Source organism: Panthera uncia, chromosome C2 (genome assembly GCF_023721935.1).
Source record: "Panthera uncia isolate 11264 chromosome C2, Puncia_PCG_1.0, whole genome shotgun sequence".
NCBI classification, from domain to species: Eukaryota; Metazoa; Chordata; class Mammalia; order Carnivora; family Felidae; genus Panthera; species Panthera uncia.
Window position 1 is genome coordinate 46696501 of NC_064810.1, and position 27410 is coordinate 46723910.

A 27410-nucleotide genomic window follows, 5' to 3' on the forward strand; every position below is an offset into this window, starting at 1 on the left:
TCTATTTCCATTATTTTTCTTTGCTTCATAATGGGTTTTAGGCATTGATGCTGACTGACTTTATATGCTGATACAGATTATCACTGACTCTGGGTTTGCTGGCAAAAGCAGATAAATGATTCTGAGAGCTTTTAACCAGGGTACTCACAGTGTTGAAAGCAGCACAGACTTTGTGATGCAGAATGCCCAGATACAAAATTCACACCCTCAGAGCTGTGTAGTCAAATTATTGCTCCTTTTTTCATGAATAGTTCCAATTAAGACACCTGTATGCAGGGATGTTTGTATAATCTATGCTAGGGTTTCTCTAACCTCAGAACTATTGGCATTTTGAGCCAAATGATTCTTTGTTGTGGGGGGCTGTGCTGTGCATTGTAAGATGTTTAGCAGCATCTGTGGCTTGCCTCGCTAGATGCCAGTAGCAGCCCTTCCCAGTTGTGACAACAAAAAATATCTCTAGACATTATTTGCCCAATGTCTCCTGGCAGGGTGGGGGGTGCAGGGCACAAAATCACCCCTAGATGAGAACCAGTTATCAGTGAATGTGTGTCCTTATGGACATTTATATATGTCAGTCTGTCATTAGAGTTAGATTCTCCATCATTCCACCTTACTCAGCTTTAATTAAGCAGGTGCAACAGAAAGTTCCCACCTGAGATATATATATACCTGGTGATTATATCTTCCCTGCAAATGGCCTGTTCTTTACCAGTGCTTGTCATAGTTTAAGATGCATGTGAATCACCTAAGAATTTTGTTAAATTGCAGCTTCCCATTTAGTAGATGGGGATAGGCCTCAAATTTTGCATTATATGAAGCTCCCAGGTGATGCCAGGATTGACTATGGGTAGGAAGGCTTTACTATTTACACGTTAGATGTTTTGCAAAAATGGTACTCTGATGAATATTAACTCAGCCAGTTGTTTTTTATCGATCATACCCCAATCTGTGAACATTGCCTGTATTCCTGACCTACAAGGCCATCCATTTTTTTCACAGAGAACACCAGGTAGGAGACCATGACTAAAATCGCTGAATATCATCCAAACTACTAGAAAAAATGACTCAATATACATATCATAGATGGTGGTTCAGTAGCTCAGTTTTCACCTAAAGAAGGCAGTAAATAATTTCAGTTCCAATTTGTGATTCTCCTCACCCAGCCCAAAGACTTAAAAAACAGGAGACTGTATAGTAGCTACCATTCTTTATTTAGTGCCAATGAGGTTCTGCCAAGCACTGAAATAAGTCTATGCATGTGTTGGTTCTAATTCTCATGGTAAGCTTATAGGGTTTGGGATTATTATCTCTGTTTTACAGCAATGAAAATTTAAGCTGAGATAGGTCAGGAAGGTGCAAAGCCCAGTATCACATTGCCTCTCCAACAAAGAACACAGACTTATTACCTCAACCTGCTCCACAGTGTCTTTCCCAAAAAAATTCTGTGTGTTGGAGAAACTATTAACCTAAGGAAAAATTCTCTTTGTCATTGTGCTTGTATTCTTTTTAGTTCATATCTCATAGAGCAGTGGTTTTTAAATGTTTACTCTTCTGTCTCCTAAAATAATTTTTTATTATGTACAACTAGTTTGTTCATATAAAGAATAGTCATAGCACTTCCCTTAGCAAGTATCATCTACCTTTTTTCAGCTTGTTTTGAGGCATAATTAACAAATAAAACTGTAAGATATATAAACTATATGACCTGATGATTTGGTATATATACATTGTGAAAGGACTCCCACCAAGTTAACATGTCCATCACCTCACATATTCACCTTTTGTGTGTGTGAGAATGCTGAAGTTCTACTTGCTTATTAGCAAATATACAGTATTATCAACTGTAGTCACCATGGTGTATATTAGATCCACAGACCTTATTTCATCTTTATAACTAAAAATTTGTACCCTTTTACTTCCTGTTTCTTGCTCCCACCTTCCACTCCCAACCCCTAGCAGTCTCCACTCTACTTTCTGTTTATAAAATTCAACTTTTTATTTTTTTAAGACTCCACATATAAATGGTCTGGCTTATTTCATTTACTGTAATGCCCTCCAGGTTCATCTATGTTTTTGCAAACACCAGGATTTCCTTCTTTTTTAAGGCTGAATAATATTCCATCACATATATCACATCACATTTTCTTTATCTGTTCATCTGTTGTCAGACACGTAGGTTATTTCCATACCTTAACTATTGTGAATAACGCTGCAGTGAACATGAGAGTTCAGATATCTCTTCAAGATAGTGATTTCATTACCTTTGGGCATACACTCAGAAATGGGATTGCTAGATCATGTGGTAGTTTTTAAAAAATTTTCTGAAGAACCTCTATATTATGTTGCATAGTGACTGAACCCGTTTACATTCTCACCAACAGTGTACAGGAGTTTCCCTTTTCTTCATATGTTTGCTAGCATTTGTTATCGCTTCTCTTTTTGATAGTAGACATCCTAACAGGTGTGAGATTTCATTGTGGTTTTCCTTTGCATTTCATTTTCCTGATGACTAGCAATATCAAGTACCTTTTTCATGTACCCGTTAGCCATATGTGTGTCTTCTTTGTTTTTGTTTGTTTGAAGATATTTTTAATGTTTATTTTTTATTTTTAAGAGAGAAAGAGACAGAGCACAAGCAGGGGAGGGACAGAGAGGGAGGGACAGAGAGAGAGGGACATATGGAATCCAAAGCAGGCTTCAGGCTCTGAGCTGTGAGCACAGCGCCCAATGTGGGGCTTGAACCCACAAACTGTGGAGATCATGACCTGAGCCGAAGTCAGATGCTTAAGTGACTGAGCCAACCAGACGCCCCTATGTATGTCTTCTTTGGAAAAATGTCTATTCAGGTTCCTTGTCCATTTTATAATTTATTTGTTTTTTTGTTTTTTGGGGGTTTTTTTGTTTTTTTTGTTTTGTTTTGTTTTGTTTTTTGCTATTGAGTTTTAGGAGTTCCTTATATATTTTGGATATTAACCCCTTATTGAATGTATATATCATTTGCAAGTCTCTTCTCCCATCCCATAGATTACCTTTTCATTTTGTTGATAGTTTCCTTGCTATGTAGAAAAAAGGTTTTCAGTTTGATGGAGTTTCATTGTTTATTTTTGCTTTTGTTTCCCTTGCCTGTGGAGACTATCTAGAAAAATGTTTCATGGCTGATGTCAAAGAAATTACTGCCTATGTTTTCTTCTAGGAGTTTTATGGTTTCATGGCTTACATTTAGGTCTTTAATCCATTTTGTTTATTTTTGTGTATGGTATAAGAAAGCAGTCCAGTTTCATTCTTTTGCATGTAGCCATCCAGTTTTCCTAGCACCATTTATTGAAGAAACTGTCTTTCCCCCATTGTATATTGTTGCTTCTTTTGTCACAGATTAATTGACCATATAAGCCTGGGTTTATTTCTGGTCTATTCTGTTCCACTGATCTGCATGTCTATTTTTGTGTCTGTATCATACTGTTTTGATTACTACAGGTTTGCAGTATATCTTGGAATCTGGGATTGTGATACCTCCAGCTCTATTGTTCTTTCTCAAGACTGCTTTGGCTTTTCAGGGCCTTTTGTGGTTCCATACAAATTTTAGTATTATTTGTTCTAGTTCTGTGAAAAATGTTGTTTGATAGGTATTGCATTAAATCTGTAGATTGCTTTGGGTAGTATGGACATTTTAACAATATTTGTTCTTCTAATCCATAAGCATGAAATATCTTTCCATTTTTTGTATCATCTTCTATTTCTTTCATTAATGTTACATAATTTTGGAGTACAGGTCTTTCAGCTCCTTTGCTATTGACATAAAACCCAAAAAGACATTGTTAAGACAAATACTGAGGAGCTTAGCCCCTATATTTTCTTCTAGGAGTTTTGTAGTTTCAGGTCTTATGTTCAAATCTTTAATCCATTCCCAGTTGATTTTTGTGTGTAAAATAGTGATCCAGTTTATTCTTTTTCATGTGTATATTCAGTTTTCCCAGAACCATTTACTGAAGAGACCATCCTTTCCTACTGTATATTCTTGGCTCCTTTGTTGAAAATTAATTGGACATATTAGGATGTCCACCCCACCCACCCCCCGCTGGGCTCTCTTTTTTCTTCCACTGGTCTATGTGTCTGTTTTTTATGCAAATACCATACTGTTTTGACTACTACAGCTTTGTAATATAGTGTGAAATCAAGGATCATGATGCCCCCCCCAGCTGTGTTCTTTCTCAAGACTGTTTTGGATAGTCAGGGGTTTTTGTGCTTACATATACATTTTAGGACTGCTTTTTGTATTTCTATGAAAAATGCCATTAGGATTTTGATAGGGATCACATTGAATTTATAGGTTGTTTTGAAAAGTAATATTAATTGTTACAATCTGAACATTGAATATCTTTCCATTTATTTGTGTCTTCCTCAGTTTATTTCATTAGTGTTTCACAGTTTTCACTGTGTAGATCTTCCTTGGTTAAATTTATTTCTAAGTATTTTATTCATTTTCTTGCTATTATAAATGGGATTATTTCCTAGTTCATCTTTCTAATCCAATAATCTAATAGTTCGAAAAGGATTTTTAGGAGCACCTGGGTGGCTCAGTCAGTTAAGTGTCTGAGTCTTGATTCCAGCTCAGGTCATGATCTTGTGGTTCGTGAGATCAAGCCCCATGCTGGGCTCTGTGCTGACAGTGCAGTGCGGAGCCTGGTTGGGATTCTCTCTCTCTCCTCGCTCTGTGACCCTCCCCTGCTTCTGCATTCTCTCAAAATGAATAAACTTAAAAAAACAAAAACAAAAACAGGGGCACCTGGGTGGCTCAGTCAGTTAAGTGTCTGAGTCTTGGTTTTAGCTCAGGTCATGGTCTCACAGCTGCATGGGTTCGAGCCTTGCATTGGACTCTGTGCTGGCAGTGCAGAGCTTGCTTGGGACTCTCTTTCTCCCTCTCTCTGTGCCCCTCTCCCACTCGCACTGTCTCTGTCTTTCTCTAAATAAATAAATAAACTTAAAAAAAATAAAAAAAAATAAAAGGATTTTTAAAAACTAAGTACCTCTTCACACATTTTAAAGCCGCCATCCAAAAATTCTTACTCAAGGTTTAAATAACCGCAAACGATATATATTAACATTTGCCATATAATCTAAAAGTCCCCATTGGCAAACCAGTCACCCAAATCAGACATTCAAGGAAAGTCTGACTTCATTTTTCAACTTAGGTAAATGTGTAAATATCCATCTCTTTGGCAACCATTTTACTTCTAAAAGAGATGAGGCATAGCAGCTTGCCCCGAGTTGTTCCTAGATGAAGACACAAGCACTGCTTCCGCCAGTGGTTCTGAAGTTCTTGCTGCTCTGCGCTCATAGGACTCTCTCGGGTGTCTTTCTATAGTTGTACCTTTGTTCTGTGTCCCAGAGAATTTTCCAGCCCAGGAAGATGCATTTGGTAAAATTTTGTTAAATTAGAAGACTGTTTTGAAAGGATTGCTGGAGAACTCAGTGCAAGCCCTTTTTCTGGTAGATCGGTTTTAGAAAGCATATGTGTGTGGATTGCGGATGTAGACATTGACTCCTTTAATGTTTTCCATGCTTATAACTCTGGAAAGTTTTTGTGTACCCTCAGGGGTATGTGTACCCCAGTCTGAAGACTGCCATCTTGGAGAGTACTCATATTCATGTTCAAGTACTGATAGCACAGGATTATAGGATTATACACTGAATCCTGTCCAATAAAAACAGGTTGTGGAAGCTGGTTTCATGGATACAAACTGAGGTAGTTAAATCCAAACTGGCTTAAAGCAGTGTCTTGTTACAGCTTTTTCTTTAGAGTTTCTATTATGGCTTAGAATTGTTGTAACTTACTGTGGTTTATCACTATTATGTGCAATACTAGTTCCTTGTTTTTTCAAAAATATCACATCTGTCATCTTGAATGTTTTTTGGTACTAACCATGAAGCTGGTTCTTTACTACAAATTATACATTCAGAGGGTCTTTTTAGTTTTTATTTACACATACATATGTCAGCACACATGTGTGACTATATTTTATCTCCTCTTTGTGAGACAGTTAGTAATATTCATCATATAACACATATGAAACAGATGGTTTGTCTAAATGTTCTAATGCCAGTCATACCCATAGTAATTCATAATTTTCACCACTTTTTATTATGTCTTATTTACGTGCATTACAATCAACCCCACTAAAATACAAGCTTCTTAAGAATCGGGCACATGTCTGACTCATTTGTTTCTTCTACAAATATGTCTACTACATACCCTTACATGTGGAGAGTATCAAATGTTTTATTTGTTTACCAAAATGAATGTTTTTTGAAGGAATGAACAAATATGCCTTCCTGTGGAAAATACCGTAGCACTGACCTGAATAATTTTATTCAGCTTTAAAAGAAGATGCTCTCATGTTTACTATGTACACAGTTTTAAGTATTTTTAAAAAATGAGGTGTAAATGGCTTTCCCATTGGTGTTCTCCAAGTACATTGTTGGATTTTTGAAAGAATCAAGACTGTTGCAATATTTCTTTTTCCTTCTTCAGATTCCTGCATTAAATTATATGTGCTTGCTTGTTTGAGAAGGGAGATTGGTGGTAAATGTCCACATCCTAGGCCCTTAGTCTCTTTTGGTTATTTCATCTCTGCAAACAAAGGAGTGATTCTTTTATTTTTTTCCTTACAGTCCAGAGCTCTATTGGACAAATATGTTCATTACACAAGTAACATTAATCAACAGCAAATGAAATTGAAAAGGAATATTCATCTATAATCTGACCACCCTAATACATCAATTATGTTTCTACTTTTCCAGATTTTTTTCCACTTTATTTGACACCTAGCCCATATAAATAAATGTAGGGTAATTATCAAGCAGTAAAACCAATTCCACAAACCATTAATGGCACTGTGTTGTTTCTCTTAGCTGTAGAAATCAATCTGTATGTAGGGAACTTCAGAGTCAGCTTACCTTCTCATCTGTCATTTTTAGGAGACACCTACTCCATTGTATCTATTATATGGATCCTGAATCTAAGTTTTTGTTGTTATGAATATGGCAAGACTTGTTCATTTAATTTGCAAACAACAAAAGAATTACTTAGTACTGGGGCTATACTGAGATGAACAGGGGGAGTGTTCCTGTTCTCAAAGCATCCGTAGGCTTTTGGGAAAGAATGAGCAGATAGTTCCAATGCAATTCAGTAAAGATTCTAGAGCATGGATTCTCAAACTTTTTGGTCTGATGACTCATTTATACTCTTAAAAATTATTGAGGATTCTAAAGAGCTTTTTATTATATTTATATCTATCAGTATTTACCATATTAGAAACTCAAGACAAAAATTTTTAAATGTTTATGTATTTATTAAAAATAATAAGCCATTGTATATCAACACATTGTATGAAAAATAACTTTTTCAAACCAAAAAAGTAAGTGGGAAGATTTGCATTGTTTCCTGTTTCTGCAAATTCCAATGTCTGGCTTTGTCAGAGCAGTGACATCACAACACCTCATGTAGCCTCTGGAAAACTCCATGTATAGTTTTAAGAGAATGAGAGTGAAAAAGATAGTGTTACTATGAAAATAACTTTGAACTTGCAGAGCTCTTGAAAGGGACTACAGTTTGAGAACCACTTCTCTCAAGGATAGACAGTCTGAAGCATAAATGACAAATATGTCCTTCTCTGAAAAAGCCTCTAGTTTGGGCTGTCACCTTCTGCACGCTATCACTGAGTGAGCCCTTTCCTTCATCCAAAGCAGCTTCATCCACTGACCTAGTCACTGCTCCAGTGTTTCCATCATTAATAAAACTAGTTTTTTGTTCCCTATCTCAGAAAGGTGGAAGATTCTCTGCCTTTAATACCTGTCTTCCAGTTCTCAGAAAAATCCTAAATGACAAAACTGTCTCCATTAGACACTGTGTTTTATTTGAAACCATAATTTGAAATAAGGTCATGGAAATAACAAAGCTGCCTCATTTTTAAAATGCATCCATCCACAGTGCTGTGCATATCAGCTGACATTTGATTCATTTCATATTTTTTTGAAGCAGTTACAGTGAACACCTACCATGTACAAGATACTGTGCTTGTTATTTGTCAGTTTACCTTTTTCTGTCAAAACCAGCCTATATACTTGCATAGCTCTGATCATAACTTATAATAGTTTCCCATCAACAAGTACATAGTGCGATCATACCAAATTGTTTGTTCTTAAGATACATGAAATATTATATCTCTCATTCTAAGTGTGAAACTTCATTTTGAAGGGCCTCAATTTCTACATTTACTTTTATTCTTCCAGAGCTAGTTAATACATTACTTTTTCTTCCTGATTTAAAATGTTAATCACTAAGCAGAAACTACACACATTACACTGCTTTATTCATTTTCATATCTCTTCCCATGGCTAGACTTTGATAGTGTGGTTATTATATTCCACCATATCTTTTAGCAATTCTTATCTAATATATAATTCTAATTGTTGCACTGCATTGATAGCAGCTACATTCATAGTTAAATAACCACAGAACTCTAAGCAGTTTGCAGAGTAATTACAAGCAATTTTTGGAAAGTTTCCTTAGTTTGAGATAGTTCTTGATGATCAGGCCTGTAATTAGTGTTTTTTTGCTCTACTCCCTTATTCAATGGGACTTTTCACTGTTTAGTCTGATTTTTAGGAGCACTCATAAAAATAGCTATGACCAGTCTTTTTTATTCAATGTGTGCTGCTTCCTTTTATTTCTCTCACAAGTCAAAGGTTTTTTAAAATTACAGCTACAGCATACCATAGTCATAATGTAATGCTCAATTCATTTGACTTGGTCAGCAAGATCTAGAAGAACAGTAACGCTTTTTTTGGCATCTGCTAGCTGAATATGAGTGTACATCTGTGTCTGCTTTATGTCCTTGTTATTGAAGATCCTGTCATCATCACTGAGATCATTTAGACACACCATAAATGGGTCCATATCCGGCAAGCTGAGTTACTACTTTTCCTTCACTGTGAAACAAGAATTGGGGCATGAAGTGACAGAGGAGGTTTTGGTTGGTGTCAGAAGGAATATATTATAAAAATGGGGCACCTTGAGTTAGGACTTTTCATTATCTGAACAATTTTGTTTGGGTCCCCAGGGATTAGGGGAAGTGAAATTATAAGATACGCAAATAGTCAATGACCTATTAATCTTAAGGAGCTTGGAAACTTTTAGCATAAAAATAGGATCCTTACAGGAGCCTATAAAAACCCTCAAACTGAACAGAGGGACAGGGGTTGGGGCAAATCTCTTTCTTAAAAGCAAAACAAAACAACTGAATGGAAAAAAGAAAACAAACTGACTGAGACTAAGGGTCTCCTGGGAAGAAAAACTGCTGAAAAGTGTGGTTTTAGAACCAGAAAAAGACCACTCTGAGAGCTCACAGGCACAGAGTTTGGGGAGTAAGGCTACAAGGAGAATATTCTCATTATAAGACCATGGAATCTGGGCTAGAAGAGACTCTCCATTACTGATCAAAGGGCTAAGTGGAAACTGGAAAAGGCCTAGGAAAGGAAACAGGAACTGATACAGAAGTGACAATAAGAATAGTACATGTAAATCTAGGATAATTACTTAAAGCTTGAATTATGTGTTATCTCTTCAGTGCTATAGTCAGTTAAGGAGCTTTCTAGAAAGAACCATAGGATGATGGATGTTCATTACCACTAAGCGTATGCCTCTCCATCCCCCATTTTAATTATTCATGTTAAAAAATATCTACTCAAATAGATTTTTTTCCCCATTTACTCAGATGGGTTTTTTTTTTTTTTTTGGCTTGTTTTGAATATATTATAGCTACAAAGGAGGAGTTTAAAAAAAATTACTGCGAATACACTGCTTTGCTAAAGAGCCTACTCTTTTGTGTTTTTAGCCTCTCACACACTCTGAATGAGGTTTTTAATTACTTGAAAAAGATCTTTCATATGAACATTTTAACATTTTCTCTTTTCCAGACTTTCTTTTTGAATGCTACTATGCCAAAAACAAAACAAAACAAAAAAACCCTAGCCTGTCTTTCATCAGATTGAGGCTTCAGGTCCTTGGCTGACTGGGAGTTTTAGGTGGACATCTCCCTGATTTTTTAAGGTCTACTTGGGCCAATCACAGTTATGATGCCTTTCTTTCCCTTACTGCCTTGTCTCTCTCTAGGGAGAAGCATTCAGAAAGCTACCCAGCATGTGATGTCTTGGATTGTCAGAGAGATGTGTGTGCTCCTGTATTCATTCCTGAGAGCGCCTTGCCTTGGGACAGAGCATGCGGAGCTGTCTTTGAGTTGGTGATGGTGGTGGTAATGGGCTTGTCCCCAGGTTCCCAGCACTTTAATAGTTTATCATTCTTTCCATTCCTTCCTCCTCCTTTCTCTAGTTGATTTTGTACTCTGTAATTTGTGGATTTGTGTTCTTCTGTATCTTATCCATTTGCCCCAAGGTAGCCTTCTTAGGGAAAGGGCTGATGTTCTCCCTACTGCCCATCCCATACTGACTCAGCAGTAGATGGCAGAAAACACTGCAGGCATATGAGTGGCAAGGGGCAGGCAGGATAAACAGACAGGATGTAAGTACACTCACTGCAGCACCAATGGAAAAAAGGCAATAAAACACTATAGGAGGTAGGGTAGTGCTAGGGGAGAAATTCAGATCCTGGATATCAATTTTCAGAGCTGAGTCATGGCTTCCCCACTTCTACCTAGTGTGACCGAGTGAGCAGTTTTAACCTCTATGGGTCTCACTGTCTTCATTTGTAGAATGGGGATAATACTGGCGACTCCCTTATAATAGGGCTGTTCTAAGGATTAGGCCAAACAATCCACATTAAAGCTCCTAACATATTTATTACCTGGCACAGGACGTATCAATTACTATTAGAAGTGGGAAACTGAAGGTGAAGCAACACAGAAGAGCACCTCAGCCACAATGGGCTGGCCTAAAGTAGGGGTCACCTATGAGACAGAGTCAGAGTGAACACTAGAAGGAAAGATATGATTACATAATCTGTTTACTGTTTCAGGCCATTCATGCATCTTTTCAGCCGTGCACATGGTTAGCCATGTTGATTGTCATTTTAGGCCAGAGATTCTCAGCCTTGACACCATTGACGTTTGGTGCTGAATAATTCTTTGTTTTGGGACTGTCCTGTGCATTGTAGGATGTTTAGCAGCATCCCTGGCCTCTTCCTAGTGAATGCCAGAAGTAACCCAGTAACCCCCAATTCCGGTGTCACAACCAAACTATCTCCCAACATTGCAAAAACCCTGGGGACAAAAATCATCTTTAGGGAGAACCACCATTTTAGGGCATAGGTAATTTTTTGGAAAACTTCTATTAGATCTCTTTGTGTTAGTTGTCTCTAATATTCATAGCTCTTTTTCATTATCTGCTGCTCCACTGTATTTGGGATTAGCCATTATTTTCCATTTCTCTTTGATTTATAGATCTATACCACAGCTCTTCTCCCTTTCTGGAAAAGAATAATGTTGTGAATGTGCATTATTCAGTGAAATGCCAGCATATCACAATGGATGCTAATAGTGACCTTCCCAAAGCCTCTCCAATGATCTGCTCATCTTACCCCTATTCTTCATTCCTTAAGTGTGAACATGTATTTTCTTTGCTGGGATCAGATGCTCTTAGACTTGTCTACTTGGGTATTCAGAGGCAGCATGGGCTGACTGATTTGGTGTAGACCTGGAGGGAACAGTCTTTTTCTGTATATGCTGCTTACTGCCACGTGTGGTTTCCCCAGTGAAAAATATGGAGAAGACTACTGAGGATGTTTTAGAATGTTTTTCACTGAGCACTTCAGAAAAAAATATAAAGTAACAGGTTGAAGAATACCCACATTGTCTGAGAAACCGGTCATTTGAGGTTTTCATATTGTTGTATAATTAATTTTGTAATTATTTTGCTCAATTTTAACTCTTCAAGCAAGTCAGTTTTGGATTGTAGATTAGCATTCCTTTTTTTTGGGGGGGGGCGCGGATTGATGACATCTTTATTTGAAAAGCAAAGGATGTTACAAAGTAGAAAAAGCAGAAAAGGCAATCAAATGTCATTGATGTGCTTTGATGGACGGGGGCTCCCTCAGGTACCAGGTTCCTGGGTGTCCCCGGTCAGGCTCCTCCTGACTTAGCCCTCATCTGTGGCTAGAGCGATTAGCACTCCTAAATATATAATACATGTTTAAAAATATGTATATTAAAAGGTAAACTGTGAGTGTCTTTCTTCCGCCTCATCCTTCATCTACCCATTCTCCTTTCCGAACCAGTAACCACTGTACATATTATTTCACATATACACTTCTAGAATGTCTTAATGAGTAAGGAGGCAAATACAAATAAAGATTCTTATTATCTCCCTTCTTTATGTAAAATATAGCTTACTGTAACTGTTCATCTGTCACCTTGATTTTTGCAGTTAAACATTGTCTTGGAGATCTTTCCAAGCAGGGGTAGGAAAAAGGAATAAAAATCAGCATGACTGCTAAATGAAATCTTTACAACTTCATGCTAAAGAAATTAAAATTTGTAGGACTTTTTTAATCAATATAGAGGGAGCATATACTTTTGCTCTTTTAAAACTTTTAAGATAAATTTTACATAAAAGACAATTTTAAGATAAGTTGTAATAGTAATATTATTTGATTATAATTTTTATAACAGCACCATGATTATTGTATAACTGTCTTTAAAATGTCTGCATGTAGCATCTGCAATTTCTTACTTGAGAAACTGAAGCCCAGGCAGATTAAATAACATTCAAAGCCACTGTTACAGTAACCCTGGATCTGGAACAGACTCCAGTTCCCAGCTATGATCCAGTGCAGGATTTAGCTTATAGAAAGAGACAAGCATATTGAAGGTCTACTCTTTGCCACTTGATCTAATTTAATCCTTGTAACAATGTTATGAGGTATTATTTCCATTTTATAGATAAGGGTAAGAATCAAAAAAACTAAAATATAGACAGGTTAAATAATTACCAAACAGCACAAATAACCGAACCAGAATAAAAATTCACTGACTGCCAAGTGTGTGTTCTTCCCACTTAACCAGAGTACATGCTAGAAAGCCCAGAGTACTGACCTCAAAAGAATTTCCTCTTTCTCCCATCCCATGTTTTTAGTGTTCATTTGTTCATTTCTATACTCTCCACCCCCACCCCCTTGACTCCCTGATTCCTTCTACCTTTGCTCATTCTGCCAGCCATACCACCTTCCTAAAGCTAAACACTCACAGTTTACCTTTTAATATACATATGTTTTTCTCTGACCACAACAGGGTCTGTGTCTTTCGTACTGGTTCCCTTCCCAGGGAGCCCCTCATCCCCTCATGTCATAGTACCATCTGGTATACTGTATTTTACTTATTTGATCATTGTCTTTCCTACTAGAACATAAACTTAATGCGAGTGGGTAGGGGTGTGTGTGTGTATTTTATTTACTGAATGGTCAATTACTGGCCAGTTTTATTCCATGCTGTATTTTTAGCTTGGTACTTAATTGGTATTCAATAAATATTTGAACAAACACCTATTCTACTTTTGAACTATGTTATTCTACTTAAGTACTATGTTAAGGATTAAGGGTGTAACTGTAAGCAGTAGACACATGATAAGTAGTTCGTTCCTTCCCTCTATAGTCTGTGAATAACAGTTAACATTTACTAAGCAATTATTATATGCCATGTACCATTGCTAGTCCTGGAAACAGTCATTGGAGGCAAGTAGTGTCCTCATTTCACAAAAAAGCAACTGAGGCTCAGAGAAGTTAGATTATTTGCCAAAGTTTTTACTGGATAATGGACAGAACCAGAATGCCAATACAGTTCTTACTCCAAATCCTGTTTCTCACCACTATGACATACATCCACACCTCCTATCTTATGTATCTCATGTACCAGGCTCTCCAGTGAATAAATGTGTTGTAATATTCTGCCTGTCAAAGGCACAGAAATCACTACCACTTACAATCCTCTGTTTTGTCATAGTTTTTTGTAGGTTTGTGATTACTTTGAGCCTTGATGATGAGACATTAACAGATATTCTCTTCTCTTAATCACTGTAATAATAAAGCAAGTTTAGTCATTTGGCATAAATTCAAAAACATTTTTGGATGGTTTAAAAAACTGACTTTGCCAGTAATAACATCTCATGTTCCCCAGAGGAGGTGGGTTTGTCATAAATACCATTTCCGTTGAACATTTCAAGGAACTTAAAGTTCTCGGAAAATATTTTTAACAGGCAGCCTTTTCTCAGGGAGACTTCAAGGGCATAATACTACATACCCTTAAGAGTGTGGGTGTATGTGCTTTATCTTGTTAAGAATATTTATATGTATTTCTCTTATTGCTCAAAATCCGTTTATATTTAGATGCTTCTTTTGTGTCTTAATGGATTGAGGTAAACAGACATGGATTCTTTAGAAGAGCATTCTAAGGTAGCTGCAGAATTTTCTTTGTTTTTAATCTCCATTAGTCCCTTTTTTCTCTTCCCAGATCACAGGTTATTTTCATTCAGATATTGTAAATAGGTATTTTGGAGGATTAGTTTAATTCCTTTCTCTTAACACTCTTTGGTAGGTCACTTTTCTTTCTTGTATTTTCTCCTCTTTAAAAAGTTACAAAGAGTATATCCTCTTCCAAATCTTATTCTGAGCCCTCCCCCCCCAAAAAAATTTTTAAGCCCCTAGTTCCTGTTAACTCTTAAAGAAAGAAGAAAAAAAAAAAGCCTTTCCTCTTTTATTTGGCTTTCTTACGTTAATTCACTGGTTTTCAGTTTGTCAGATTTAACATAAAAGGCCAAAGCAGGGAGCAGTCATGCGCCAGAGTGGATAAGTTCACTGGTTTTCACCTCCTTGTATTCTGGCTGCCTTTACAGAGGCAGTGGCTACCGTGGTATGCTTGGGAAACCAAACGTTTCCTAACTTGTTAGTGGGAAATTAAAACTTCAGAAATTTAGAAACCACAACAACAGAGGCTTATGTTTTATCGTGACTCTTGAAGTCACACAGTTTGCCACAAGAAACAGGCTAAATAGGAGCCATCAGAATGTAAAATGTGAAACATTTTGATCTCTAGAGAATCCTCCTCCCCCCCTCCATTTTAGCTATAGCAAATCTGTAAAAAAGAGGCAAAGGAACTAGTAACATTTAATAGCACTGAATAGGATTCACACACAGGTCAGGGCAATTGCAGGATGAAGGTTGTTGCTTGGCTTGGCTTCCTGCTGATTAACAATCAGATCATGAACCACTGTGAACATCTTCCATCTACCCTTATCCACTTTTCCTAGTTCCTGAGGATGACTGGTTTCTGTCTTCCTCCAGGATGTTTTAGAGAGCTGGAGTATGAGCCTTATGTAAAGTTTAATTAGGTGGGAATGTTTTAATCTAGAATCCCTTAGAATGTGAGTGACCATTTTTCTTGTAGTCTGCATTTGTGTCCCCTTGTGTGCATTATAAAAATTAAAATTTTGGGGCGCCTGGGTGGCTCAGTCGGTTAAGCGGCCGACTTCGGCTCAGGTCACGATCTCACGGTCCGTGAGTTCGAGCCCCATGTCGGGCTCTGTGCTGACAGCTCAGAGCCTGGAGCCTGTTTCAGATTCTGTGTCTCCCTCTCTCTGACCCTCCCCCATTCATGCTCTGTCTCTCTCTGTCTCAAAAATAAATAAACGTTTAAAAAAAATTTTTTTTTTAAATTTAAAATTTTGTTTAATTTTTCCCTGACAGTTCAGAGCATTTGGATTAGATTTTCCTTTTCTGCCGAGCACTGAGAAGACAGAATACATGAACACACAGTTTGATCCTATTTTCTCTTCCCCAGGTTGGGTTCCTTTCAGATGAATGTGTTCTAGAGAATATTAACCTTATGTTGTAAGGAGCAGTTCAATCAAGATGTTACGGTGGTTAGCAATGGATCTGCTAGAGGTGAAAGTAGTGACATTATACTCTACTTCCCTTGGCTCTGGGTCTGCTGCTGATTTTGTCCCTGAGCAAGGTTCAGGCTCACCCATTTAGTTATGTTTAGCTCTGTGATAAATCTGTGTGGCAGAGTTAAAGAAAAGGCTATAGTACACCTTGTGTATATACTATATGAATACCCATCCATTTCTGCTCTGACCATATCTTACCTCATGATTTGAATTTTTTAAGAGAGGGCAAACTATTTCAGATCTGCAGTAGTTGAAAGAAGTGTTTTTGAAGAAAGCACTGACTTCACTATTCTTCACTTTTTTTTTTTTTTTAATGTTTGTTTATTTTTGAGAGAGACAGGGACAGAGTACGAGCTAGGAAGGGACAGAGAGAGAGGGAGACACAGAATCTGAAGCAGGCTTCAGGCTCCGAGCTGTCAGCACAGAACCCGATGTGGGGCTTGAACTCAAGGGGCTTGAACTCAAGAAACAAGAGATCGTGACCTGAGGCGAAGTCAGATGCTTAACTGACTAAGCCACCCAGGCGCCTCTCTATTCTTCACTTTTAAAGTTCACTCATTCACAGTTAAAAACAAAGAAAAAAAGCAAAACCCCATTTCTCAAACAACAGCCATGTATCTAATGGTCAGGGAATGCTGGACCACTGTGCTACTGACTTAGCTCTCTGACTCCACCTCATCTGCCTGTCCCCTCAGTTGCAAAACGGGGAAGCTGTAGGATTTCATCTCTAGGGTTTACAAAGCCTTTGATGATTCTCAGATCTCAGTTCCACAGAATAAAAATTCCACCAACCTTTAGACTCCTTCCCTCCCTTCTTTTTTGTATAGCATTTTGTACAAATTCACACGTCAAAAAATGTATATTTTGTTCCATCAGAACAAATTTTGTGACTCGTCAAGGTCTTAATGGTTCATAACTACACGGGACATTAATGGGACCTTAACTACATGGGACCTTAATACACGGGTATTTCATGGGATTCAACTTTATTTTTGGTTCTTTATACATCAAGTATTGTATTTCAAGAAATCTTTTCAGTGTCTGACACTTAAAATGTTACACTAAGTAGAAAGTACACTGAAACTGTAAAATTAACACCTAGGAAGAAGTGTTTAGACTGGGAGTTTCTGAAAAGAATTCTTTATTGTCTATGGGTAGGATGTGATATAAGCTCTTTAGCCCATGTGGTAAGATTTGTCTTACCCATTTGTTTTGTGTGCCTCCCAAGGCATGGTAGGACTTTCAAGGTAAAACAGGGAGATTCCAGGCCAGCTTTTAAGCCTTTTGCTCTTTGGTCCTTTAACTACTCAGTAACTTGTTTCTTATTTCAGGTGACTAAAAAACCCATTGGAAAGCCCATGTTCTCATAAGAGGGATTCCCTTCTAGCAGGGAACTCAGGATAAAAGATAACATCACTTTTCAGAGTAGCTGAATTTAGGCACTAGACACATGGATTTTCTCCAGAAGGCTTAATCCTTTACTTCACTTTAGGGCTGGGTGTTAAGAACATGAGCTCTTCCAGACTGCATCCTTACAAAGCAAGCACCTCCTCTTTGGTGCTGAGGCAACCCCTTGTGCCTCAGCCTGGTGGAACCCTATATATAGCCCTTAACATAACTAAGAAGAATAATATATTTACTGAGTGCCTGCTATGGGTCCAGCACTGTGCCAACTGTTTTTGTGACATTTAAAATCTTCACTTTAAGGATTGAAATCTATTCTACAGAAGTCCAAATAATGGGTTTAAAAATCAAAGTTTGGGTGTTCAGATGCTGTTTCAAGCCTTCTCTTTTAACCTCAGATTCCCTTTTCATAGTAAACTTCCAAGGGATACATCTGCCATCATTTTTTGAACACTCCATTCAATAGCTTCCATTTACACTTCAGTTCCCATCTTTTCTATGAATGTTTGTTCCCTACCTTGTCTGGCTGGGTCTCCCTTTGTGAGTCCGCACAGCCCTTACAGTTTTGTGACACAAATACTTTATAATGTTGTTTTATACCACTTTCTAACTTTGTGTATAATAGTTTTGCTCTTGAACAAACTCTAAGTTCCATGAAGAATTTGATACCTCTGTATCCCCCACATGGGTTTGAACTTAGTATGTACTTGACTGACTGAGACGTGAGAAGAGCCATTTCTTAGGGGAGCATAACTCCCTCCTGGGCTGAATAATACCTAAAGATCTCAGGATTTGCTCTTATTATTAAAGCAGAAGAAGAAGTAAAGTTTTGTTCCTCTTGTTTCTGTCATTTCTGAGGAGGGACAAACCTTTAGTGAGATGAGGAATGCACCTGAAGACAAATTTAAATAAAGTCCAGATGAGGGAAGTTCCACCATAGAATCTTAACCTTGCCTCTGATTCTTTGCATCTTTACCAGCCCAGTGAATTTTATGGAATTTTAAGAAGAATCTTGCAAGGCATAATTCTAGTGGAGATGAGTGGAATGCCAAATCACTTAACAAAATTGTTCTCACCTTTATCTGAAAGATCTGCCTGCCCCATGTATCCAGTTGTATGAAAACCTGAAGGATAATATGCAACTTCAAACATAATGTATTTCTTGTAATAATATGAGTGTCTAACTATCTTGATAATAAGTGAATCAATATTATTTTTAAAGAATAGATAATCTTTCCTTTAGCAGCAAAGGATTACTTTTCACAAGACTCCAGAGTGATTTACCTCCTCTGCCATTTCAAATTGACAGACTAACAAACTAAGGCTAAGGGACTTGCTTACCATCTCACTGCGTGGCCCTTTGTCTTTAGCAAGAAGGAACTTTCTCCTGCTCTTCTCAAGCTTCTAGGCTAAGCAGCTCCTTCCTTTTCTTCAGATGTAACAGCAGCAGTCACTTAAGTCTTGTCAACCCAAATGTGATGAATGTTTCACATTCCTTTTATGATTTCTGCTCAGAGATTTGTTTTCTGTTTTGGTTCACTTGAAAAAGAATTTTAAAAAGAGGGAGAAAAACTTAGTTCACCTTTAAACTTTTGTTCCAACCCTGGTGGGCCATGAGATACAGTAAATCTGGCAGATTTGCTTCTGTCTGCTCCGCCCATCTTGAAGGGCTGACCTCATCTTTGAGGCTGTACTTGGTACAGTGATCTGGAGCTCTCACAGGCTCCAGTACTATAGTTGTTAATCTTTTCTCTGTGCTTAAGAGACTTTTTCCTCACATCCCTTTCATTCTCTTAAGCTAATTTTTCTGTAATGATATGATCAGTAGCTTTTATTTTTATATAGTCTTCAGTTCTGCTTGATCGGTGTACCTACCCTCAAGGGTTACTGCTCATTATTCTGTCCTTCCCCAGTATTGAAAGATGCTTGTGGTGGATGACAGTGTTTCTTTTTTTGGGTTTTTTTTTTTTTTTTTTTTTTGTTAGGTATGTGGAAGCCAAGGCTATAGGAGGCTTACCCAGGGAATAGATGGTAGAGACAAGAAGAATGGAACTTGGATTTATGAACCTTTATTCCTACTAATTAGTTGTACTGTTGAGATAAACACTATTTGTCCATGCCAACTTAGTGTTATTAGTAAGTAAGCAAGGAAGCTTGGAGATTATAACTATATTCTGGTTAGTTGGGTTTTTTGTTAAACAGCCCCACACTGTTTACCTTTGCTTAATTTTTATGTACGCTGACCTGTTTTACCTATATTGTTTTATCAGTCCATTAAAAAAAGAGCAGAGACAGGGCCATTGTGCAAGAGCTGCTGGTGATCTTAGTCACTGTCACCAATATGGTGCCAATCAGTTTTAGTAGGTGTAGCTGGGTTAATGACATCGTATAGTGTGTAGAGAACTTAGTTGCTGGCCTGCTTGGTGCTTAGCACAGTGCCTGGAAGATATTAAGTAAATGTTTGCTGCTGAGTTACAAGCCCTAGGCTGGCTTCAATGATTGACATTGGAATTACCTAACTGAAACTATAGAAAATTCACTCCTTTTCTGTAAAACCTGGCAGATGCACTGAATGACCCATAGAAACTTGAGAGTCAAAGTGTATGCTTAGGAAAAGGCAATCTGCTGGTTTCTCTTTATGGCAAGGACAAGCTGTTTGGGTCCAATGACTGCATCTTCTAGGTCTTCATATGAGACACAGAGATTAGGAAAAACAAAGGTACCTACACTTCCTTAAAGACAAAAACCACTACATTCTGCTCATCCATATTTTGTTTCCCACCCATTCCATGCCCCATACTGTGTAGTACGAAGTACATTTTACTGCATTGATTTCATCTGAGCCTGATTTGTTTTCTGGTTTTTGTGCTTGTATCAGTTCAATGTGGTTACTTCAGATAGTGGCAGAGATTTGTTTTGGGCCCCTGAACAGAATCTCAAAGAAGGGGCCTTTCCTAGCCCATAGTTTTCTTACCAAGTAAGGAGCTTCTAGGTTGTAATTTATTTGTTGGTACATTTATTCAGCACCCTTCTTGTCCCAGGGACATGCTTACTAACTATAGCGAGGTACTTTGCCAGGCACTAGGAATAAAGTTGGTTGCAAAATTGACCCTCAGGGAGTTTATAGTCCAGGAGAAAGACAATAAACAAATAAGCAGCTAATGTGTAATTTAGTGTCATGTAGCAGTGCACTGTGTGAAGAGAAGTAAAGCAGGGTAAGTATCACCAGGAGCTCACAGCCTTCATTAGTTACTTCCTCTGCAGTTTTCAGGGAAGTTCTCAGTTGTTTTAAAGATATTGGGTCATTGTGAGTTTTGAATGGGACCCTGCTAGCTAGGGAGGTCTGGAGAGTGTAGAATGCTTCGTTGGAAGATGCTGAGAAGTCAGTTGTCAAATTAGTGGTTCAGACCTAAATGTCTTTGACATAGAGCATATATACATTCTTCCTAGGGAACCACTCAACTTTTAAGCAGAGTGAGCTTTGCCACCCAGAAGACCTTTAAGAACAGTTATTATTTGTTTCCTTTGTCTTTCTTTTATCACCCCCCTCCATTGTAGTAGCCTGGTTTAACTCTATTGGTTTTTACCTCCCTCCTTTGCCTTGCCTTCTTACTACTTATACTCATTAACAAGAACTTTGAACCTTTCTGTTTTCTTTTTTAATGGATTTTGTATCCAAATTAACACCTCTAGTGCCAGGGCTTCTTCTGGGGCTTCTGCCTTCATCTCTTCCTAGCACTAATTTAAGGGGAAACCAAAAGCTATAGCCCAAGAATGCAGGGGGCCCTGGCTCTGCCTCTGAGTAATTTTGTGTCTCTGAGCCAAGTCACGCTGTGAACTTCAGTTTCTTCTGTAAGGTGAGGCATTTGGATCAGATGGCCTCCAAGGCCTCTTCTAGCTATAAAGCTCTGTGGATATTCCTTGCCAGAGAGAGAGAGAGAGAGAGAGAGAGAGAGAGAGAGAGAGAGCGCTTCTCTGGGGCCTAGGGCATCCCATTGTTCATATGAAAAAACTTATGATCAAGTTTCTTCTCAAATTCCCATCTATGGAGTTGTGTGTTTGCTATTCTGATGTAAGATGTGATCTCTTTTACTGATAAAACTGTCCTTTAGGCTAGAATCCGTAGTTACAGACAAAAACAAGAAGGTGAGTGTATGTCTGGCTACACCTTTACCTGCCTTAATGGTACACTTACATACCTATGGCTCTACATACCTTCTTATCCACATACCGCCCCCCCCCCCCTACAATTCCTCAAGCTTGTCGTTAAAAAATAATAGTGTCTTTAAGAGTTAATCTTATTTTGGAACCAATAGGGAATAGGAATGTGAGGATGGTCTAAGTGGAGAAAGAACACTGCTAATGTGTTATTCTGTTCTTGGGCTCAGAATTAAAATTGCTGCTGTCGTATCTTAGTGTGCTCAAGCTTCTGAGAGAAACAGCATGAAAAGGGAATGCTTCTCCATATCTGAAAAAGAACCAAGGGACTTTCCTTGGAGAGCCTTCCCACTTTTGTTTTTCTCAGCTTTTCCAGTCAGAGGTAATGTCAGAATAGAAGAAAGTCAGGGGAGAGATAATTTTAACTCTGCTTTTTAAGAAAAAGAAGGATGCAGGAGGGCTTACAACAGTGTTGGTGATGATCTGCTAGGAATTAGTGCATCTAACATTCAAAGTAGAAACTGACCCAGCACATGTTAAACATAAGTGATGGGGTTGGTGGGCCCATAAATATTGTAGTGATGGCAGAAGCAGCCACAGAAAAGTTTCTTTGAAAGTGTGTGATGCTGGCTGCATATGCAGTGTCCCTTCATCTTTAAATCCTTACTTAAAACATAATTTACAGAAACTAAACAATCAGATTAAATTGAAGCTACATCCATAGTCAAAAACAAATTAAATAAACTTTTAAAAAAAGTTAAAATTAATGATACTCCCAAGAGGATAAGGTAGGATGTGTTAAATTTTTCAGAGATAATGACTGGCTGTGTGAACAACAGATTTCAGTACATGAAGCAGGTTGAGACCAATATTGGTTTACATCACATATTATGCCACAATATCCAGTCTTTTATAAACAGTCCTCTTCCTGCTCCCGCCTTCCTTTTCCCCTCAAATAGGAGGCTGTATTTTTTTCTCTGTTCACCTTGTAAAAGCATTCACTTTGCTCTGAAGCATTAGATATGGACAGAACATAACTTAAGAAGAAAATGGAATTTTATTCTTGGTGCTCCATTTTCACTTTTTACCTCAAAATCCATTTATTACCAAAGTCATTTTTGGGGGGAGGAAGGCGAGACAGAGAAACCTAAAACAAAGTGCACAGCCTTTTGAGAAGGCAAATTTATGGGAATTGCAAGTAGACTTGAAAATAAGGTTCAAAGCTTGGTTTGTGTTTTCATATTGCCTCTTTCTATAGATTCCCTCACAGCATTAGGAAAATATAACAAAAATACAAGTGCTTCACATTTAAGGTCAATTGCCATAAAAGGCAAATTAATTTATTAAGCATAAAATTTGTATGTGCTTTATTTGGAAATGCAAAAATTTATATTCCATCTATCTAAAACATTTTTTCCATCATATAGAGTGTCCCCAGGACTAATAAATGCTCATTCAGAGAGTCCACTGTGTGATAATGTATCTACAACAAATCTTGTTTAACTTTCAGTTTTAAAAGGGGTCTCAATGGATGATTTGTTTTTAAACGATGCTTTATAGTTAGTAAATGGAAAAAAAAGTGTGGAATATTGGAGTGTGTCATTTACAGAGTAAAAAGTGGTGCTTGCCTTTTGTAAAAAAAAAAATAATAATAATAAAATAAAATGCAGACCCTGGGAAACACAGCTGTTAGAGATTTAATAGAGGTTATGATTTTCAACAGATGAGCTATAGTTTATGGTACAGATGGCACTTTGGGTATAGCTGAAACAGTAATTGATGGTTTCTGTTTCCCTCCTCCTCTATCAGATTCAGAAGAGTGGAATACCTTTTTACCAAAGGAAGAATTTTTCCGTTTCCAATTACAGCCTATATGAAATAAACAACTTTTCTGTGCATATTTTGTACTTCTCCACAATGACCTGGGTGTTGGCCCCTCTTTCTTATGGTAGGCTTCCCTAGATTTAAAATAATAGTTTTGGAGAAATCCTACTTTTCAGTACTAACCTGCAGTTCATATAGCCTATCTTCAAACCAAATAACATATAATTTTTCTTTTAGAATACTAAAACCAAAATCTTGCATTGCTGCAAACAAAATTAGCAAACTAAACAGAACTATGAAGCAAAAGTAGTAGGCACCAATATTATATGCTTTAAAATACTCAACCACAGGAATTACTAGAAACAAAGATAAATCCCCAATCTGGGGCATATAAACAAATGCTGTTTCAAATGATAAATAAAATATAGATGCTATTTAAAAAGAAAAATAATTGTCAGACATTTCTTAAGTTTTATTTTACAATGTATGTTCAGACCAAATACAGTTTGAGTGATACATGACTTTTTAATTTCCTATTCCAGTGTTTTAAATGTGACATGGTGTATTTTATTTTTAATTCTTCTGCTAATTTTTATTCTGAAATGTGATTTTCATCCAGGTGTTCAATTATCAGATGGTAAAAGTTCATTTATAGCAATAACCTATTCAGGGTTCAGATGTAAGTTCAGAATGCCACTGATTGACAAAATTCTTCTATAGGCTTTACCTTTTAAATTAGTGTTTCTACATAACACAACAAACTGTGTCCAAAAATATTACTCTAGAGAAGCTAGCGTTATCTTTTTCAGTTTGTCACTTATCCATTTACTGGAGTTGAAGTAAAAAGTTGGAACTCAAAATTATGAGTTACGTCTGACACAGACTGCCATATGCTTTTGCTCGTAAGATTTTTTTGAAGCTTAAAAAGCTCAACTTTTTAAGTTAGAGTCCTCCTAATTACAAGCTATATTTCTAACAGGGATTTTCTGGTGTTTTGTATGAAGATTCACAAAGGGGAGGGGGTGAGAAACGGCACTAATAAATCACTACCATGTGGCAGTGTTTCGCACTCTGCTCTTGTCAGACATAAGGGAATTTAAGTCCGAGGAGAGAGAAGATCAGGAGATAGAGTTGTGGTATTACAATATACTCCCTCCCCCCTCCCGCCCCCGCCCCCATTCCCAAAGATTTCTCCATACAGGCAGGATTCGGTGTGCGGCTCGCTTGGAGAATGTAATATATAGTCATTCCCCAGCTCTCCTCATTTAAAATCAAATCTGAAATCCGTTTTCTCCGTGTGAGTAAACTTTCTAAGTTTTGTGTGAGTTTTAAAAGGTTTTGAACCCAGAGTTCATTGGACGCGCTTTTCGAAACCTGTCTGCAGTTCGTGATGCTGGTAACTTTAAAAGCCACCTACAGTCAGCCTGGCTGTCTGACAGCAGTGCCCCTTGCTGGAGCGGAGCGGCTCTCCCGGGCTTACCTGAGCTGCCTGCGCCGGGGCCGGGCGGGGGGCCGGGAGGGGGCCGCTGTCTGGCGGCGCTGCGAGCGGGCTGTGCGCGCTCCGGGAGTCGCCCGAACAATGCGAGCGGGGCGCCGAGCGCGCCCGGCCTAAGGGCGTTACGTCACTGCGCTGCCTTATAAGGCGCTTCGCATGTGCGGCGCGGGCGGCGGGGGCGCCGGTGACAACCAGATCCGCGGCGGCGGCGGCGGCGGCGCGGCAGCAATGCGCCTCAGCTCCGCTGACGCTCCGACCGTGTGAACGGACTGTCGGTCCCCGGCTCCCCGAGGAGGGGAGTGGGCGGCGGGCCCGGGACGCCGGCGCCCTCCTGCCTGGCTAACCAAGTCATTGGGGGTCATGGTCGATCCGTTAGTAACTTTTCTCCCTCCGGGGCTCTAAAGCTTCTGTTATTGCCTCAGATTCTTAAATGCACATCCTGTTATTCTTATTTAAACTTTTGTAAATACATTTTTGTTACATATGTTTTTTGGTTGCTGGGGAGAGGTAGGAGAGGGAGCCAGAAGTTTTGTTGGGTTTTTTGTTTTTTTTTTTTGAGACATCCCGAGGTGATTGAGACTTCAAACCTTCTCCTTCCTTTTTGTAAAGAGTAGGGGTCCTCAGAGGATAGTATTTTATTTCCTGATGATGTAACTACCAAACAATTCTTGAAGTGATGATGGGAAGGCCAGATGAAATCTTTTTTTTTTTCAGTGTTTTTCCTGAAAGAACCTCCTAGTTCCTCATTTCTGCATGCCTGTGTTTAACGAAAGTAGTTAAAACTAATCAGTTTATTTGGCAGAGAAAAATATTTATTAAAAGTAAAGATAAATGTGTTGTGCTGCACTTTCAAGACAAAGTATAAAAATAGAACTTTAGAACAAGTTTTAAGCCATTTGTTCCCTGCCACCAGCAAACAAAGACAAGAGAAGAAAAAAGAAACTGACCAAATATGACCGAATTAAGCATGTTACCTAGTGTGGGGCAGATTTTACTTTTATAAATTCTTTTTCTGGGAAATGAGAATTATGTTCCCAATTATTTTGCACATCAATAAGAGAAGTAATCTCTGAAAGTCCTAGCCAATTATATGAATCTGCTAAGTAAATTAGGGATGTGGCTGTCTTATTTGCAAGCTTCAAATGAATTGAGTAAAATTTTGAGTCTATTTAACTCTTTTTAAATAAACAGTAAAATAGGATTGTTTCCTGTTATGACATACATATGTCTATAGAATTGTCAAACAGGAGTAATGAAAATAGCTTGTATCTTTTCCTTAGTTTGGAGTAGAGAATGCCTGGTTGCATAGAATGTATAGTTAATGAAAACGGTGAAAAAAGATACAGGGCACAGAATGTGTGTCATCTTTGTTAAACTGTGGGCTCACTTTAATAGTTCTTCTAGATCACTCTGCCTACAGAGAAGCCTGTTAAACTACTCCTGCTTTTTATATATACTATTTTGAGAAGCTAATGACCATACCCTTCAGCTGAGCTTAAAATTCAATATTTGATTTGTATTTTCATATTAACATTTTAGATATTGGTTTGTGAGTTTTGTTACTCGACCTTATAGTTGTGGAGTGTATTTGAATCTTTTTAGTCTCCTGTGCTTGCCTTGTACTTATTAACCATGTTTTTGAGACTTTTATGCTAGATTTGATTTATTTCAAATGAGATAAAATGACTGCTGTGAAAGTCGCATAAACACCTGAATCTCAGTTGCAGACTACTAACATAAAAGATCTTTACCCAAAGCCAGCATTTTTGTAACCGATTTTGCCCCCTTTCCCCTCATAGGTACAGAGGTTTCCTAACATTGGACACCATCTTTTATTTCTTTGCCACATTTTTTATACTCATGTTTTGCATTTATTTTCATATTTTTGACTTCCCACTTCCCCTATAAAATCTGTCAGCATTATTTCCTCCTTTTCTTTAGCTGCAGTAGCTGAAGAACAGAGAAGTTAAGTGGATATAAGACTTGCCTCTGGTTATGAAGCCAGAGAAGAGAGGATCAGGACTTCTCCTCTTTGTGTGCCTTGCCTGGTGCCCTGTTACTTTCTGAAGCAGTGATCTCTGACCCAGCTATGACTCAGCATTCCGGCTGAGATCATGGTGTAGACCCATTCTCTTCAGGAACCAATAATAACATTTGTTGCGCTTTTAGTTCATGCTACCCACCATGCTTAGTGTTCTACATGCACTCCATCATTTTACTTGCATAACACATCGTAAGGTGGTATTATTCATACTTTTCAGATGAAGAAACACATTTGGAAGAGTAAAATGGCTTGACCAAAGTCAGACGGCTATTAAGGTAACAAATGCGGAGATTTGAGCCAGTGTTTATATATACAGCCTTAGTCTCCTCTTAATGGTTTGCTCAGAATCTCTCAGAAGTGTTGGTAAAGAAGTGTTCAGATTTAACTGAGAAGTTTCTATGTTTCCAGACTGAATGTTAAACTAGGAAAACCAAAACTGACCTTTGCAGCCCCCGCCCCCTCCCCACCAGAACCACCCTAATTATGCACTGAATAACCCTAGGGAAGTCATTCACATTGGAAACATCATAGATTTGC

General features: G+C 38.0%; 2 protein-coding genes across 5 annotated transcripts in view; one reads left to right on the forward strand and one right to left on the reverse strand.

The window, feature by feature from the left end:
- The window catches only part of CMSS1 (cms1 ribosomal small subunit homolog), a 380113-nt gene that overhangs the window by 34776 nt on the left and 317927 nt on the right, over positions 1–27410 (forward strand). The window lies entirely within an intron of this gene.
- Positions 1–27410, reverse strand: part of FILIP1L (filamin A interacting protein 1 like) — a 115925-nt gene that overhangs the window by 28846 nt on the left and 59669 nt on the right. The window contains exons 1-3 of one of the 4 annotated variants that reach the window (XR_007457482.1): positions 24815–24891; positions 18694–18891; positions 6303–6628 (exon numbers count right to left, since the gene is read on the reverse strand). The exons of 1 other annotated variant lie outside the window; for it this stretch is intronic. The gene's annotated coding sequence lies outside the window, so the exon portion shown is untranslated. Of the gene's footprint in view, positions 1–6302; positions 6629–18693; positions 18892–24814; positions 24935–27410 lie in introns of those variants that run through there. 2 more of the 4 variants (XM_049629338.1, XM_049629339.1) reach the window with 2 other exon arrangements.